This window comes from Halictus rubicundus, chromosome 3 (assembly GCF_050948215.1).
Source record: "Halictus rubicundus isolate RS-2024b chromosome 3, iyHalRubi1_principal, whole genome shotgun sequence".
In the NCBI taxonomy this organism is placed as follows: domain Eukaryota; kingdom Metazoa; phylum Arthropoda; class Insecta; order Hymenoptera; family Halictidae; genus Halictus; species Halictus rubicundus.
In genome coordinates, this window is record NC_135151.1 from 12630919 (window position 1) to 12648049 (window position 17131).

Below are 17131 nucleotides of genomic sequence, written 5' to 3' on the forward strand. Positions count from 1 at the left end.
TACATTTTACCGTTAAAGCATTCCGTTGATCTTCAAGTTTTCTATATTTAAAATGAACTACCTGTTCTTTTTTAAATTAGGGAAGATTACACCGAATGACGAAGATTTAAAGAACTTTTAAAACAAGAGTTGGAACATTTTTATTTTGCGTAAAATGTATAATATTGTAGGAATATTTCTCTACTTTTTTTATAGCTTGCGGAGTTAATCGACTTTAGCAAATGAGCGGCTCAATTAATTAGAATTCGTGCAGATATCGACCGTGTTAATAGAAAGCGAAAAGATATCTCGTGTAGCTCGTGGTTCACGTTTCGAAAACGAGGAGGTTAAATGATTAATAAAAGCGTTGAAGATTCGCTACAACTTCTTATTTTAAATACATAAACAAAACGCGTATATTGTAGACTTTTATGCAAAATAAAAGTTCTCTGCATCGATTGAACGAAACAGGAGCTGGATAAAAATGTGCGTCTTCTTTTATTTGCTTAGGTAGCATGAAAATGATTTAACACTGTCTTTACATTCTTCTGAAGTTTTTACTGAACTATATTTCGCTTACTATTTTTTTTTGTCATACGTGCAGGAAATGCCGCGGTCTAAAGATGACTACTATTGCAAGTTTAACTTTGTTGTTCGTCTTGGATATTTGTGGTCTAAAATAGATCCCTGAATGTTTTATTTAACGAATAAATGACTTCTTTCTTTGCAACTTGTTTACACATACATACAACGAACGATATTAACACGTGGCTCACTGTAAACGTTGTAACAGTTCCGAATTAAGGCGCCAACATCAAAAAGCATTATAAAATATTGCTCATTTATCTTGCAGTCTGTAAGATGACTGAAAAGGCCAGCATGATTCCCATTAAGCTGTCTTTCCTTCACCCGGAAACCGCAATGATTGCATACCACGAAACATATCAGCGCCATTCGCAAAATGCCGGAAGATTACAAAATGGCGCATATTTGATTCAATTGTGTTATCGTCAAGGGATTAACACAGAGCTGTTGATTAAAACTCAAGGAAGGTTTAAAACTTTTCAAACAACCCGACACAATAAATGTTTCTATTTCCGTGCACTTCGTCACCACGCATTTCCTGGTAATTATAAATGATTCTCCTTCCTTGTGTTCGTTAAATCCTAATTTGATGTCCATCAAAATTCTTGCTATCATTTTTGACAAAATTCTGTTTCAACGTAGACAACCCTCGTCGAGCAAACATAAACGATACAATAATAATGGAACTTAAGACTTGCAAGTGAAATTATCGAAGCGCACGATTACTTCGACTAAAGAAGCTATTATGTAAAATTACTGATAAACTTAATGCTAGATACATATGCACAAGTACACCCTGATAAACGGATGACGTCGGTCTACTTTATTTAACTTAGAAATAATCATATGTACAGAGCGTGCACAATGGCACCTACAAAAAAGAAAAACCGATGTGCTATCCATCTAAAGTGGGTGGTGCACCGTACGTATGGATATGATTTGCAGTATCACACCCACCGTTACATAATTATGAAAATTGATCCAATAACACCATTTACGGCGAAGGTCGCAAGGAATCGGCATTGAAAATAATTATTCCTTTCCTATTACCGACTGTTACGGATTGCTTCCTGATTCCGATCAACGTCAGGTTGCATTTGCTATCTGCGATCGGGTTGCCAATTACCCGTTAATGTACCCCCGCAAAAACTTCATAGAATATTGCGAGATAAATTGCTCGTGTTTTCGAGTCATGCGTAAACGGTATTGCAGGTTCCGTTTCAGTTCAACCACGATTTACAATCACAGAATCCGCGGAACAAGAATGGTGATATCGTCAGAACGCGATTACTGGACTGCGGATGTTTATGCAATTTGCAATTTTTGTAGACGAATTTTAAGAAAGTGGAATAAAATGAAATTTTATTTCCAGTGGTATTAGTCTTTGCAGTTATGAAATAAATAAAAATCGTATTAGATTCTGTCAATTAATTTGTATATTCTATAATAGTATTTTTCAAACATTTTCAAACCCCATAAATGCATAAAGATCCGCAGTCTAGTGATTACAGATTTGATGCATTTATGGCAAAAATGGACGAGTGAGAAACGCAACTGTAGAGACAGAAGACTGTAAGAATGCTATCGTAGTTTCGACTTATTTGAAAATTATTAGAAAAAGGAATACAATTACATATAATTTCCAAGTTAGAATATTTCTATTTTGCATCTAATGATTACGAATTTTAGAATTGATCAGGAACAATGGACGATCGCGTGGTACGTGTGTATCTACGAATCAGTAGAGTCAGTAGAATCAGACATATAGTAGTCAGACGTGTCCGCTGTTGTGTTTTATCTTCGTGCATTTTTCATATTGCTCGATCCGGAGTAATCATTTCCGCATCGAGCGTAACTTCTTGGTGTTTCCCACAGTGAAAACAGAAAAACAATCGATAATCTTTTGTCGTGTTTACGAAGCAGATAAATGTAAGCCCGAGATCGACCGATGCACTGATTAGCAATTGCGTTTGGTGCGATCGTACTTAAAATCTGCAAACATCAGCATTGATAGTACACGTTAGTTGCTCTTTAGTAGTGACTGCAGACATTATGCGACAGACAAAATTTCTGCATCGATTGCAAGATGCAGCAGCAGCATACGTACTTATTTGTATCCTTAATCATTTTAAGAAGTTAAAAATAATATTATCGAATTCTTAACATCTACTGGTATTTTTAATTTACTGTTTCATCTACTCATTGCTATACTGCAAATATAGATTATAGGATTATAATGCAAAATAAAGATTGTCTGCGTTAATTGTGAGATGCAGAAATTGCTTAGATATTTGCTTCCATTTTTAAAGAATGTTAACGAGTGGAAATTATGTAGCAATATTTTTGAATTTTTAATATGTTTCCATTGTTTTCAATCTTATCTATTTGTTTTTGTCTAAATGCAAAAAAGTAGTTTATTATTATTCAATACCGAACATTTCCCAATATATTTTTCTAACCTGGCATTGCTCACATAAACACGTAAGTTCATTACACACACTAGGTCGTGCAACATGAAATGTCGCATTTATATTGCAATTCATTTGCAATTTCAAACGACTGCATCAAATCATTTGCAATTTGATCGTGTAAATAGTATTTAAATTGAATGTCGAGAAGTTGTACGTCACTTTTGTATCATTTGAAAGTCTATATGTATAAATCTTCATTGCCCACTTTACCAGAGACATTACAACTTCTTAAGATTCAATAAAAAAGTCATTTGAACGATCAAATTACAAATGATTCGAGAAATCCAGCATTTCATATTACGCGACTTAACGGAAGGAAGTACCGATTTACGATGTTTATTACGTTTGTTGTACGATCATTTAACCAAATGCTTTAAATTACAGCGTTAAATTAATACATTATTCACGGGCAGATCTTTTTTCCTTGTATCAGCAAGTCCGGAGATATTCGTTGACTGCGACCACGAAGAAAGATAGTGACTCCCAGGTAGCCACACTGATAGAACATATCACGGCCTTTCGTGATTAATTCATTAATTCATATTGCTGTCGAGTGTGGAAACTATTGTACAATGTGCTTCTCAACTTAATATAATACATATTTTTAATCCCCTGTCATTAAATAATGCTAATCGAAGCAGAATAAATTATTACACGGCATTTGTTTACAATTTTACCTATCCCATAAATGGTCGTACCAATTTTGACTGTTACTTTGTGAAATTATAAAAAGATTTGTTGACAATTATCATAAACCGAACTTAAACATTTAGTCTACGTTATTAGAAGATTAAAAGAATTTTCTCATTTTTTCTGGCACTCGTAAGAATGGACAGATGAACGAAATTCTAAAAAGAATTGTTGATGCGTGGCTAAAACTGAACTTAAAAAAACAGTTTCTTGTGTCAAAGCATTAAAAGAATCTTCTAATATTTGCTAGTACATTTAACCCTCCGTATGCTATGCCGGAGTCATTCGTGACCCGTAGCAGCAGGAATAAGCTCGAGTACCCTCATTCGAAATACGACGAAAGCCGGTCCCGAGCCATCGTCTAATATCGGAATAAACCTGTGTTAGTGAAATATCGGTGTGAGTCAGAAATGACATAGGCCTGGAACTCGCAGGAGTGCGAGGGTTAAGAACGGTTAGAGGAACGAAATTTTGTAAAATCACTTGGAAATGATCATAAACATTGAAATACTTTCTAACTTCGTATGACATTTTTAGGAGCAGATGAACAAGCATGTCTTCGAGAAAATTTCATAAACAGCGACTTCAACAGAACGTACAAATGGATTCTTTTAAACTGACGAATTCAACCGTAAGAATTACTATAAAATTCGCGAAGGTAGTTCGATATCGCAGGTACTCGACAAGGCGGCGAACCAAAGATCAAAATCGACGATCGAGCCTCTCTGATAGAAGTTCCGGGCTTTCCCAGGAAACCGTCAAAGGACTTTAATCGAAAGTGGCGCTTACGTCAAATATTTGCGTATCATCGTCGATTTATCACACATTGAAAATCGTATGATAATTATACCCGCCTCGTTGACGCACCTTGGTCCGAAAAATCACGTGTACACAGTTAATCCCGCTATCGATACGCATCGGCCGCACGGAAATTCCGATATCTCATCTCAATATCTCTGTCCTTGATTACTTTTAATTGTCGTTTAACCTCGAATTGCGTGCCGGCCGAACATGCGCCAATTCACATAACTATCCACGTTCCGATACGATGCAGAAATAAACGAGCATGCGTGTAATCGATTGACACGAATCGTTTTGCCGATCTTTCGATAAAAAGGAAACCTACGCGACTATGCGTTCGTGTCGTCGTGGGTTTCACACGGTACAGTCCGGCCGGCGTTTTCTTTGTTCCCGACTGGGAAAAGATTACTCGAAACGCTATCCGGTATTAGTTACAATAAGCCCCGTTGTTTTCCTGTCAGCAATGCCGATGATAACAAAACAATGACACACCGCTGCCACTCCCGTGATGGATGATAAATCTTTGAGTAATTGCGCAACGCGCCGGCGACCGTGATAGATTGAAATGAATGGAGCCTTATTTATAACAACAATCGACGTGAGAACGGTTTAGCTGCTGTTTACGGCCCTCGCGAACCATCGCAATTAGACAGGCCACGATTAGGGCAATTTTCCAAGTTCCGAACACATTTTCTGGTATCGAATTGCATTGAAAAGCCTAACCAGCTGTTCGTGGATTTTTCAAACACATTTTTATGGTAATGGTACTTTGCCTTCTTATTGATCTTATTATCTTGCATATAATTACATAATCTTTATTATAAATTCTGTATTCAATTTTTATTACCAGGAGCCGAGTTACTCGATGATACCTCTGAAGTGCCGGGTCAAAGTGGACTCGGGCCCCGAGGTCAACACATCCATGTAATAATTTTTATCATTAGGTAATATGAAAGAAAATTTTCCAATTGCTGACCTTACCATGATTGAACAGAAATGATTCGAGAAATGTGATCGATGAGATTGTACCGGCTCATATTTGAAACCCAGCGATTTATAAATGAAAAAGGAATTGTTCCTTCTTATCCATCGCTTGAAATTCATTTTAAATGATCACTCGCAATAAAATAACAAGCCAATTAAATCGACGTGGGCTGAACAACGTGTACGAGAGAGGCTGAGCTCGCTATAAATAAACCACCTTCAGATAATGGCCCGAACGTGTCCTTTCGGTCTGCAATTTGCCAATAAAAACGAGGAAGATGTTAATACCTATGTTTTCCTCGGTGACAAGGTAAACCGGAGTGAATAATCGCCGATAAAACCCGTTAATTCATACAGTATTATTTTCTCGATTGATCCACGCGAGAATTAACTACATGCGAATACGGTACACGATACGCGTGAAAAATACCCGAAGCGAGGTCTAACTATAGAAACTATGCACCTGATGTGCCGACTCCTTTGTTTTCAAATGAAGGAACACTAGCTAGCAAGCGTTTAATCGTTTGATGGATGATCTGTTTGGCTCCTTTAGCGAAATCCGAACGGTTGCTTGCAATTTTATGCGATACATGCTAACACGTGCTGCTCCCAATAAACGACGATCACAATAAAATTTATAATTTCGGAAGAAGATAAAAAATACTGATGCTTTGAACAAATGAATAAGAATAAATTCAACTAAATTCTGTTAATATCAGAACCGCCGTACCTGTCGAAATGACGAATATTTCAAATGATTTTAAATTTATTGCAATTGTAAAGATGTTTTTGAAGATAGTGTCACTAGACGCCCTTATTTGTTCGTTCAATGTCTCGATAAGTGCGGTCTTTAAATAAATGAATAAAAATAAATTGAACTGTGTACTAATTTTTGTTAATACTAGAATTACTGGATCCGTCAACTCAATTGTTGAGATCGTAAAGAGGTTGTTGTAAATACTACATGCATTTATTAATTCGTGTAATGTCTCATTAAATGCAGTATTATTATTTTTAAAAGACATTGTTGCTCAGTACTGAATTTTTCAGTTTGCAATTTGTTCGAGGTTTTTATTCGCGCGAAATGTACAAAGTTCCCCAGTCTTGCCATAACACAATAAATTACAGAGATTCGTATGTTCTTTTTGTAAATTACGAGTATCGTGCGGCGACTCTGTGTTTGTGGTGTATAACCGATTACGTTAGTTCTCCGCGAACCAGAGCAAGGAATTCGCAAAGGAATCAACATTCAAGCGACGACACCGCATGCAATAAAATATGCGGCACGTTGGAAACGTGATTTCGAACGTGAGAAACGTGAGGCGAAATGCGACCGTTCGTGGACGAAATTAGTACCTGTTGCTATCGGCGGTTTCGTCTTCAAATATTTATTTTCTAACATCATATCTATTTCCCACTGAACCAGCTGATAACTGAGTCGGAAGAAATACTACAACACTGCTCCGTGTGGATTTTTCTCGTTCGCGTCTCTCGCAGACGTTGCTGCGCGACTGAAGTGGAAAATCTGCGTTGTTCGTGTAACGCAATTTTCTTTCAGAAAAATGCAGCACGAAAGTGGAAACTACCTAGAGCTATCAAAGGTGACTTATGTAACTTTCAACTTCATTCAGGTGCTGCGGTTTCGAATTAGTAAAGTCAAACCTGTTATTGTGCGGTAGATAGGGATCGCATGAAAGAAACCGCACAAAAAAAAATATTCAGAAACTTCATAGATAGCTATAACAAATAATTTTTTACAACATATTAAAGAAAATTTTTTTATGTGGTGAAGAGGGACCGGAAAGGAATTTCAAAGATTTATGAAATACCGAGAAAGTGCTTTACAAACAAAATAGATAATTAAATTACACATGGAAACATTAAAAAAAATTTAATTTCTCATTTTAAACATGGAGAAATTTTCAAAATGCACATAATTCAATACTACTCGTCGTAGTCCAAAACGCGCATTTTCTTGTGATGAGAACATTAAAAGGGTGTTATAATGCCAACACCGTTGGCATTCATATATCGTATAAAAAAAATCGCACAAAAAAGAAAATCGCATAGAAAAGGACCACACAAAAGCAGGTTTGACTGTATAAGAAAGTTGTAACATTGCTACCTGTTAGAAGATTATTTATAGTGATCAGAAAATGTCTACAAATTGGTATTCATAGCACAGATTTGATAAATGAAAACCTTGGTGTAAAAACCAGGTAAGTCAAGATTTTGAAACTTATTTAATTTTCGACTATACACTGAATCGACCGTACACTCAACGCATGAAACAAGGAATCTATAAAGAATCATAGAACTTGTTAGTTCACGATTGTAATTATTGTACTGAAAAATTGATGAAGTCAACAGAAGTTGTTAAGTACTGATTCACAGCAAATTTGTTCCACGAGTCGTTAGCAAGAAAGTAAGGGCAAGAACTGCGCACACACTTCTACACTGACCTAACGAAGACCTTATGTTCGTAGGACCATCGATCCGCGTTAATATGCAGAATGGAAGTCTGGGAACAGTTACCCAAATCGAATAGTAGGAACGCCATTCGCGAATCAACGACAAGGAAATGTTTATCGATTCTATCCGAACTTTCCTGTTTTATTACGTTCTTACTCTGACAAGATCAACGTTGTTACAACCGATAACGCAGTAAATTTCATGAATTTATGACGAGAGTAAGTAGGTGATACGCAGAAGAGTGAAAACATTAAAAATTTTATTACTTGAAATTAACACAGAAAAATTTCAATTTGCATAACGGAACCAAAGAATCTACTACATTTCTCTGTATTAAACTTTGATTCTCATCCGTGAATCAATCAAGTTTGAGGGACACCATTCTTTCTGGACACAATCCCAGTTTAGAAATTCCTCTGTATTGTGATATATTTGAGTAAATCAATATTTCCTGGGACTTGTGGGCTGTCAAAAGGTTAGAGAAATCATTTCTGGGATAAATAGAAATTTTCTAGTATTCACTTCATTAACAAAATTACAGGCAATTTTCTACTTTCGAAGAAGAAAATTCATCAATATAATCATTTATTTTTTCATTATATTAACTATTCATCACTGCGTCAACTTGACAAATTAAATTGCAAAAAAAAACTGCAAAAAATCCGAGGATAAACTCAGAAAATACAAATCGGTTGCAAAGGAGTGGTATTTAATGAAAGGATATGACTATGAAGACTCTCCAGAACGAATGACGGTGGGTAAGCGAGTTATGTTCTCACTTTCGCGGCCGAAATAAGGAAAAGGAGTCCAAAGTGCAAGGCTGGCTGCACGCTGTCACGTTTCTAGAGGTAGGCCGGAGACCCGGTGGCAATTTTTTCGTTTCGGTGCGGCTCACAATGCTCATTTCGAACGGTGCCTAGCTTCACGGCCGGGAAATCGATACGCGTAAACTTTCTCGTGTTTCGCGTGCCACGTAGAATAAGGTGGACGTGGCATGCCGCGTGACGCTCGCCGTTTTCTGTGTTTAATACGAGCAAAAGGCCCTCCGTCATAAATTATGCATATGCTTCACCCCGTGAAGCCTTTCGGACCAACAGACGGTGCCGAACGTTGCGTCGACTCGGCCCGCAACTGTTACATGGCTACCGGCCGGTTACAAGACTTAACCTTAACCCGATTTCACACCTTGCCACAAACGCCGATAAATAAACGATCGGCTCTAGACCCGCTTAACCGACGGCTAATGCAGCTTCGGACATTGTTACAGCGTTTTCCTGCTTGCTAGGTTTTCCTACGTCGCTGGCTTAATTCTCGAGTGACTCGGACGTACTTCGATCGAAAGTTGCAAACTATGCGTCTTAAATTGGTATCGTTTACGGCCGGAGCGAAATTTCATTCTCGAATCTCTTTCTTTCCAATATTTATTTTCTCTCATGGATGCTGTAAACATTCGACGTTCCAATGATTATACATCTATTAAAATAGTGACTTCAATACGTGTTCCAGAATTTGTTTTAGATTTTTTTTAAACCTGGAATAGTAAAAGAATTAGTCGCGAACGTAAACGACCAAGTATGCACTCGATAAAAATAAGGTTGCAGGCGGAGGGTTAATTTTTTAGTAAAGTTAGTGGCCCGTATATTAGATGCACCAATTAATTCGTGGACCTGATTAAAACGGGGACTATGGAGACGTTATTTCCAACAATTAAAATTATTTACATAGGAAATAAATTTTTTATTCAGCTCGATTTCCTTGCAATTAACGTATGTATAAACATTTTATTTTGCATAAAGATCCGCTGTCTAATCGTTAGACTGCTCGCTGTAAATACTGTATTATTTCCAGGTATGACATTAATTATTCAAAGAAATTAATGTCTATGTAGCTCCTGTTTTTTAAAATTAATACAGATAATTGCATAAAAATCAGTAGTCACCTTCAAACAATCGAGATACAGTCTACTTTCGTAAATAATCTCCACCAGTTTCTACATTCTCGATACACATAATTAACGATGTAAAGGGTTTGATTTTAAAATAAAGTTGCGATCGATTAATTGTTAGAGCCATGAATTAATTAGTGCACTTAAAATGGTATTTGGGAAGAGGACGAATTCTCCTTCTGATTTTATATGTTCTCGAATGAATAACACGAGGAAAGGTTTACAAGAATTCTTTTAACTATCATTCGCACCTTTCACAGTTATCTTCAGCCATCTTTACTGCCATTTCCAACCCATCGACCACTTTCGGGCAGCGCCGCTAACCTTCGCCATTTGCGGCGTTCCGTAGTTCGCGGGATAGGCTGGCGATAAAAGCCGCAGCGTCATTTTCTTGCCATCGTGGAAATCGTGACCTTGAGAATCACACCGTGGTCGCATGCGCTTTGTATACCCTTAACGCGGGGCAATCGAAAAGTCGTAGTATTATGAAAGCGAAGGAATAATTCACAGCTACTTGAAGCGATTCACGCCAGCCGTTACCGTTGCTACTGATATACACTTCGCGTTTACCGCCGCGCCGTGCCGGCCGGCATCAACGAACGGGCATCGCAATATGCACCGATTATTAGCGGCGATGAATGATTTACGATGCCCAGCACCGGGGATGGTGTGTTCGAGTGCTCACGGAATGGAAATTAAGAAAACAAAATGAAAGTCGAGGCCCGAGCGCGCGCACAGAACCCGGCTAAATGCATCGGGTAATGGATTTGCGTCACTGATAACGACAGAGTTATCGTGCCCTCATAGACTCAACATCGAGCGTCACGCGATCGTAGCCACTCTCGCGAGATCGCGAGATCATTCGTTCGTTCGAACGGTCGGTGGCACAAGTACACCCACACCTGTGAAATTTCACTGCGAAGCCTACGGGTTCGTATTTATAGCACGGGCCCCCAAAACGCGAACAAAGATTGTTTTTTATTTCAGAAGAGGATAATGAGGTAGACCGCGGATCTTTATGAAAAATAAAAATTGTTTGCGCCAACTCCAATATAGAAAGACCGAATAAAAATTTCTTTCATCCTTTAATCTTGAACGTTTCAAGTCCGTCTACTGGTTTAAATTGCACCTTCGAGTTTTTGTCGTAAATACATAAAGTCCGCAGTCTAATAATGAGTAAGAAAATATTGAATTTGAAAAGAAAATTGTCAATATTTATTACTTACTACGGCGACACTTGTTGACAACAGCTGTGTTCTATAAATACGTAATTTACGTTTTGTCATCTGTTGACGACAGCTGTACGATGTGTATCGGTAAAAATTGAATAGAGTGCTAATAATAGCGATTTTACTTGTAATTTCTTGCGATTGGACTGGCAGGCCTTTAGGCGACCGTTTCGGGGAAGTATAACACTACAAGTGTATGCAATACGTAGTCTTACGCACTCTGTGCATATTTATGTGCATTATTTACGTATTCTAAAATTTGCAACTTATTATTGTTGGAGACCATTTTCTAAGTCTGTTTAGTTCTAGTTGAGATCTAAGTTCTTTGCAGTCGTACGCCTTTTGTTTAAAATACTGGATATACATGCAGAGCTTTGTGGCGAGCTCTTTGTTTTTTAGCACGAATCGACCTAAAAACACTGGCAGACTTTATTATCAGTCGTTACAATTTACGAGTCGTTAAGTCTCGTGAATTTTATTATCACTTCCTTCTTCATGTTTTCTTTTCGTTTTCATTGCCAATAGCTTTGACCTTCTCGTTGTCAACATTTACTGTATACTAATTTTCGAATATCACGGTTTTCTACATTTGTTCTTGAAAACATCTGCATAAAAATCGTTACAAACACGAAATAGATATATCAGTATCTTGACAGAAACTATTAAAAAATTTACTTCTTACGTTGGTTGATAAACTTTGATATTTTCTAACAACTAATACTAGCACTATCGAACCAGTCAAAATGGCTGGTTCCCAATAGTTTAAAGAACATCTTTATTGAAGCATATGTTCGAGTTTTCGTGTTTCAGTGAACCGGGTAACAATCCGCAGGTTACTGCAATTGCAACTCGTTTTCCGTGCCATAAACCGGAGAAGCCTCAATAAAAGTCATTGTAGCCGGGTGAATCATGTAAACGCGTGTTTCGTATCTGTCGCGCACGCCACCAGAAAGTACAGTCTTATCGCGAAACGGAAAATTTTGTAGATAGCACCAGCGAGATTGTTTTCCCAGCTGCCGTTCCATGTGCTCATGAAAATATTCATTCGCGAACTCGATTCGGATCCACCGAGGTTATGGTTACTCTATGGAGCATCATTCAAGAGTATTCCGGATGCGGTGGGAGGTGGAGAAGTAAAGGTAAACAGGAAAAGTAAACTTTCTGGTTTCTTGGCTGAAGTACAGACTTAACGTCGACTGTCATGAGTTCGCGTTATTTATGGAAAATATAAATAGACAATTTATGTGGACCTACTTAAATAGCTTTTACACGCTATATTGTGAACCCTATTTACATTTCAAACATGTCCGTCTCGCCATTATGTAAGTCAAAAGTAGTGCAACCATGCATTAGGGTTACTCGAGTCGAGGTAACTGTCCTCTCCCGTAACCTAAAAATATGATTTTTAGGAATTTTCTCCAAAAAAGATGAAAACTTTTTTCATACTCGGACATTTATACATTGAACAACTTGTAGTGATTTTTTTGTTGCGAAATAAAAACTGTTGTCAAGAAAAAAAACTGTTTGTCAAGAAAATTCATGAAAATAATTTCACTAGTTTTTCGACAAAAAAAAATGTTTAAAACAACATTTCATTCAGACAGTTAGCAAGGCACAACCTCTGAAAAGGTTTCCATGCTCTTTCTAAACGAGTTTAAAACATGTTTCCTTATACAAAATAAAACGTAACCGATTACCAAGCCTTTCGCTTTACTTGTTCGTTCATAATGTCAATTGTTAAACATAAATTGACGAAAGCACCGAAGATAATAAATTGTTTAATAACAGGAAAGAAGAATCAGAGTATTAAGGTTGAACGTTTGCTTAAATTACTAAACGCTTCGTCAAACACTGAGCTGTTGCGCATCAGTTTTATCGTTGCTCAGAGGACGTGCAAATATTCTGTTAACATTGTGCATAGAAACAATATGCGCATGTAGGCAACCTTGAATTCTCTGATACATAAATTTCATGAAGGGAGTTTTGACGGTGCTTACTCGTTCTGGAAAGAAAGCATTATTCAAACAAACTGCAGACACGAAACATACATACTACTCGACGCAATTCCAACATCGATCCGTCATGCTTGCGTTGAATTAACAGCACATGGTATTCAATCTACAATGGCGAAATGCGTACTGTCGCGCAACATTCGCGCACAGCATTAAACAGTTTAATCGTCGAAAATAAACGCCAAGCAATAATCCCATTTAGTTCAGCAGTAAGCCAATTTATTAACAACAGCCAGAGGCGCCTAGAAGAATAATTCCATGTTGCAGTCGATGTATAATGCATGCTGGTGCATTAGTCACAGAGCAAAGAAGTGAAAACGAGAAACGAGGTAAACATTATTAAAATCAGAAAACGCGCGCTCGTGTCGACAACAATGTTTCAAAAGGGGATTTCGAGAAGAGAAACATCGAACATCGCTAGAAAGTCGATCCTACACGAAAGGGACAAATCTGTGAAAGTAATCATTGTTCTGCACGAACAAGCGTTTCTAGTTGGAAACACCACTATGTTCCGTCGGACTGTTAATTGCGAGCGTTTAGTTAAAAGCGTATCTCGCGCTCGGCCACGCGGGAATTGTGAAATAGTGAATGGCCTCTCGCGATTACGCTCGAGCCCGCGAATAATTCGCCCGTCCCGGTACGAAATTTCTCGTTTGCATTTTTTTTTTGCCGCAACCGTGAAAAAAAAACGCGACGAGTCCGGTCGGTCTGAAAAAAATTGCATCGCACGCCTATTTGCACTATTGTCTCGCCGAAGCCGATAACGCTATCGTTCGACAATGAGAAACGTAATATGCTGCTATTGAGTGGCTACTTGCGTCTCTCGATCGGCTGCGAAGTTAAAAGAAGAATTTTACGACCGAACGAATTATCACGCGTCGACTAATTTCGTTTTGCAACTCGGCCAATTCATACTTTATTCTTAGGTGATAATTATACGATCAAGCTCGCCGCTTCTTGGCCTGCAGTAATTGCACGGCACTCGATGATAATTCACTGTGGTTATGGAATCCATTATCTGGCATCGTAATTTTATCTCGCTGATACTCCTAACGCTATGTCAATAAATATCGTATTAAGTTGTACACGACGATGATGTTCTGTGTGTGTGTGTGTTTTTTTTTTTAGAAACTTTGGCACGACAGTTAATCATCCCCAGGCTTACGACTATAATTCATGCTGATATACCGCCAGTCAAGTGTCGTCGAATTTCGCGTGCTACCGAGATAAGTTTCTGCGAAACTCGGCAGGAAGCAAATATTTCGCGATCGGAGACGACAAACAGTACCGAAATTCGTCCCCGCTTGCCTCCTGATCCCCTGGAAACCTAGAATCATCAATGACGATGCGGATTCCGGATGACAACGAGATGAAGAATAGAAATTAATGGTTTATGACGCGTTTATCAACGTGTGACGTATGATAAACCGGACTTCTTGCGTGGTGCTGTCTTATCAATGGGAAATGACTTCACATAGGGTGGTCATTAAGTGATACTAAGGACTATTGTTTCGAAGGTAATGCAGTTGGTGACATCAACAGCTTAACTTCACCTTGGCGACCCGGAAATTTTTAACTTTTCACTATACAATCCTGTACAGTTTGACAAGAAAATGCCAAAAATCGAAGTTTTGAGGTGAGGAAGTCACTGGTTCAAAAGTTATGCGTATTTAAAGTTGACCGATCACACTTTGTTCTGGGATAAGCTGTAATCAAACAGTAATTAAAATGTAGAGAATCATATACGAGATCTCAAAGAGAAGGTATAAGAGACGTCTGACCGTTAGACGCTTAACGTGTTAAAATCGCTCGACTTTTAAATCGTTCGACACGCATAACTTTTGAACCAGTGAATTCCTCGCCTCAAAACTTCGATTTTTGGCATTTTCTCGTCAAGATGTGCGGGATTATATAGTAAAATGTTAAAAATTTCTGGGTCGCCAAGGTGAAGTTTGACCACAACGAAAATTGGGTAAAAGCAGAGAAGCTAAAATTTTTCATGTTAGTTATTTTTACAATCCTCTTATATTTCGTACATAATAAATATACTGCATATTTTATGCACGTATGACAAACGTGGGTAGATGAAATTTAATATAGTACCAGGAGTAAAAGAATTTCTTGATCAATCTTGTTGAAATTATTAAAGAAAAAATGACAATTTCATTTGGTTCCTGTGTCTTACAATTGATGCAGACAATTTTTATTTTGCACAAAGATCCACTGTCTAATATAATCAGCAAATTTTGCGCACTCTATCAGATATGAGTGACATGACAGTCAACGTGTTAATGCAACAACAGTGCAGGTTTGTTGGAGATTGTGGAATTAAATAGAAGTATGTAGACGAGAAGTCTAGAAGAGATAGGAGAAGAGAAGAATGAATGTTAAGAAGTGGAGAAATAAACCTTGAAGAATTCATTGAGTCTATTTTATCTCTATATTTAAGTAGAGTCATTCAGGTTTCTTGGCAGGTTTCAAATAATCATTGGAAACCAGGAAATTTTTAGGACTAGGACGGCTGACGTTAGTCTTTCGACGATTAAGCGGTGGACGTGTTTATTCAAGAAGTATTATTTCAGATGATGTAATGTTAATGCAATACGAGATAATGTTACGTGAAATGAAAGGTCTGGTTTATTTCAGATTATAAAGTAAAAAATAAGTGGAGTGTAGCGGAAGAGAAAACGAAGGAAAAGAGACCATGAATAATTCATTCGGACTACTATGTCTTTACCTATAAGTCCAACCATTCATTACTCTTTGTATACGTTTAGAACAATAGACGACATCGGAGTAATATAGTATCGTTGTAGGCAACAACAGTGTGGATCTATTTCAAATTACAAAGTTAAAAACAAATACTCGGTATAGCAAAGGCAGAGATAAATAAGAAGAAACTATAAGTACCATAACTACCCTATGTAGCAAAAGCAGAAATGATTCAAACAAAAACATGAGTATCCTGTATAGCACAGTCAAAAATGAAGAAACAGAGACCATGAAGAATTTATCGAGCCTGCTGTATGTGCCTCTATATTTAAAGTCAAGTGATTGTATTTGCTTGCCAACTTGCAGAGTTACCCGCTAACTCGAAAATTTGCAAAACAAAAGACAATATTAGAGCAACAAATTAACATTGAAGACAACAAAAAGTGCAGGTTCATCTCAAACTGTAAAATTGAATAGAAGATTTCTATACATCAAAGCATAACTTGGAGGAATACAAGTCGAGCCATTCCGTTTCCCGAAGCAACCATAAACAGGAAAATTCAAGCGAGAGGAAATCATAAATCCTCGATCGAACGATCTCGATCGTCCGCGGCGTTCGCGCGACAAAAAGCCTCGGATGACGCGCGGAACGTCTCCGATGAATGAAGTATTTCCCCAAGTAATCGTAGGAATCATTGGGTATGCGTCACTCGATCGCGGTATTCCTGCTGGTTGACACGTGATGCAGCGCCGCGACGCGATGATCCACGTGCGTTCGATCCAACGGATCGGTGGTTACGCCTCGTTAATACACGCGCGTGTTATCCGTCATCGGCTTAACACAGAGAAGGAAGAGGGAAGAGAGAAAAAAACGGTAAATCGATTATATAGCGAGAACGGAAAAAAAATCTGCGACGGTCGTGCCTACCGGTTTGCAAATAGAACGCCGCCAATCCCGTTTTCCGATTAGAGTGGCACCGATACACGCCTCCAGAACCGGAGACACCTTCGCGCCTATACTCATTAGAATATGAGATTTTTCTCGACGAAACCGTGTAATCTCGTCCGCGATCGAAACTGTGTCACCGCGAAACCCGCTACGCAGTTTCGGAAATGATAATGGGGATTTGAGTTCTCTCTGTCTCTCTGTTAGCAAATCGCTCTGTTGACCCGTGGCAAACGTTTCGATCGTGTTTATGATTCCGTGTTGATGAGACAGTCGGCGGTTATCCTTCTCCGTTTCGCGGTAGA

The 17131-nt window shown here is 38.1% G+C and overlaps 1 protein-coding gene across 2 annotated transcripts in view; it reads right to left on the bottom strand.

Annotated features, from left to right (window-relative positions):
* Positions 1–17131, bottom strand: part of LOC143352725 (uncharacterized) — a 34510-nt gene that overhangs the window by 14095 nt on the left and 3284 nt on the right. Inside the window, exon 1 of one of the 2 annotated variants that reach the window (XM_076785449.1) lies at positions 10179–10260. The exons of the other annotated variant lie outside the window; for it this stretch is intronic. The gene's annotated coding sequence lies outside the window, so the exon portion shown is untranslated. Of the gene's footprint in view, positions 1–10178; positions 10261–17131 lie in introns of those variants that run through there. 2 annotated transcript variants of the gene reach the window in all.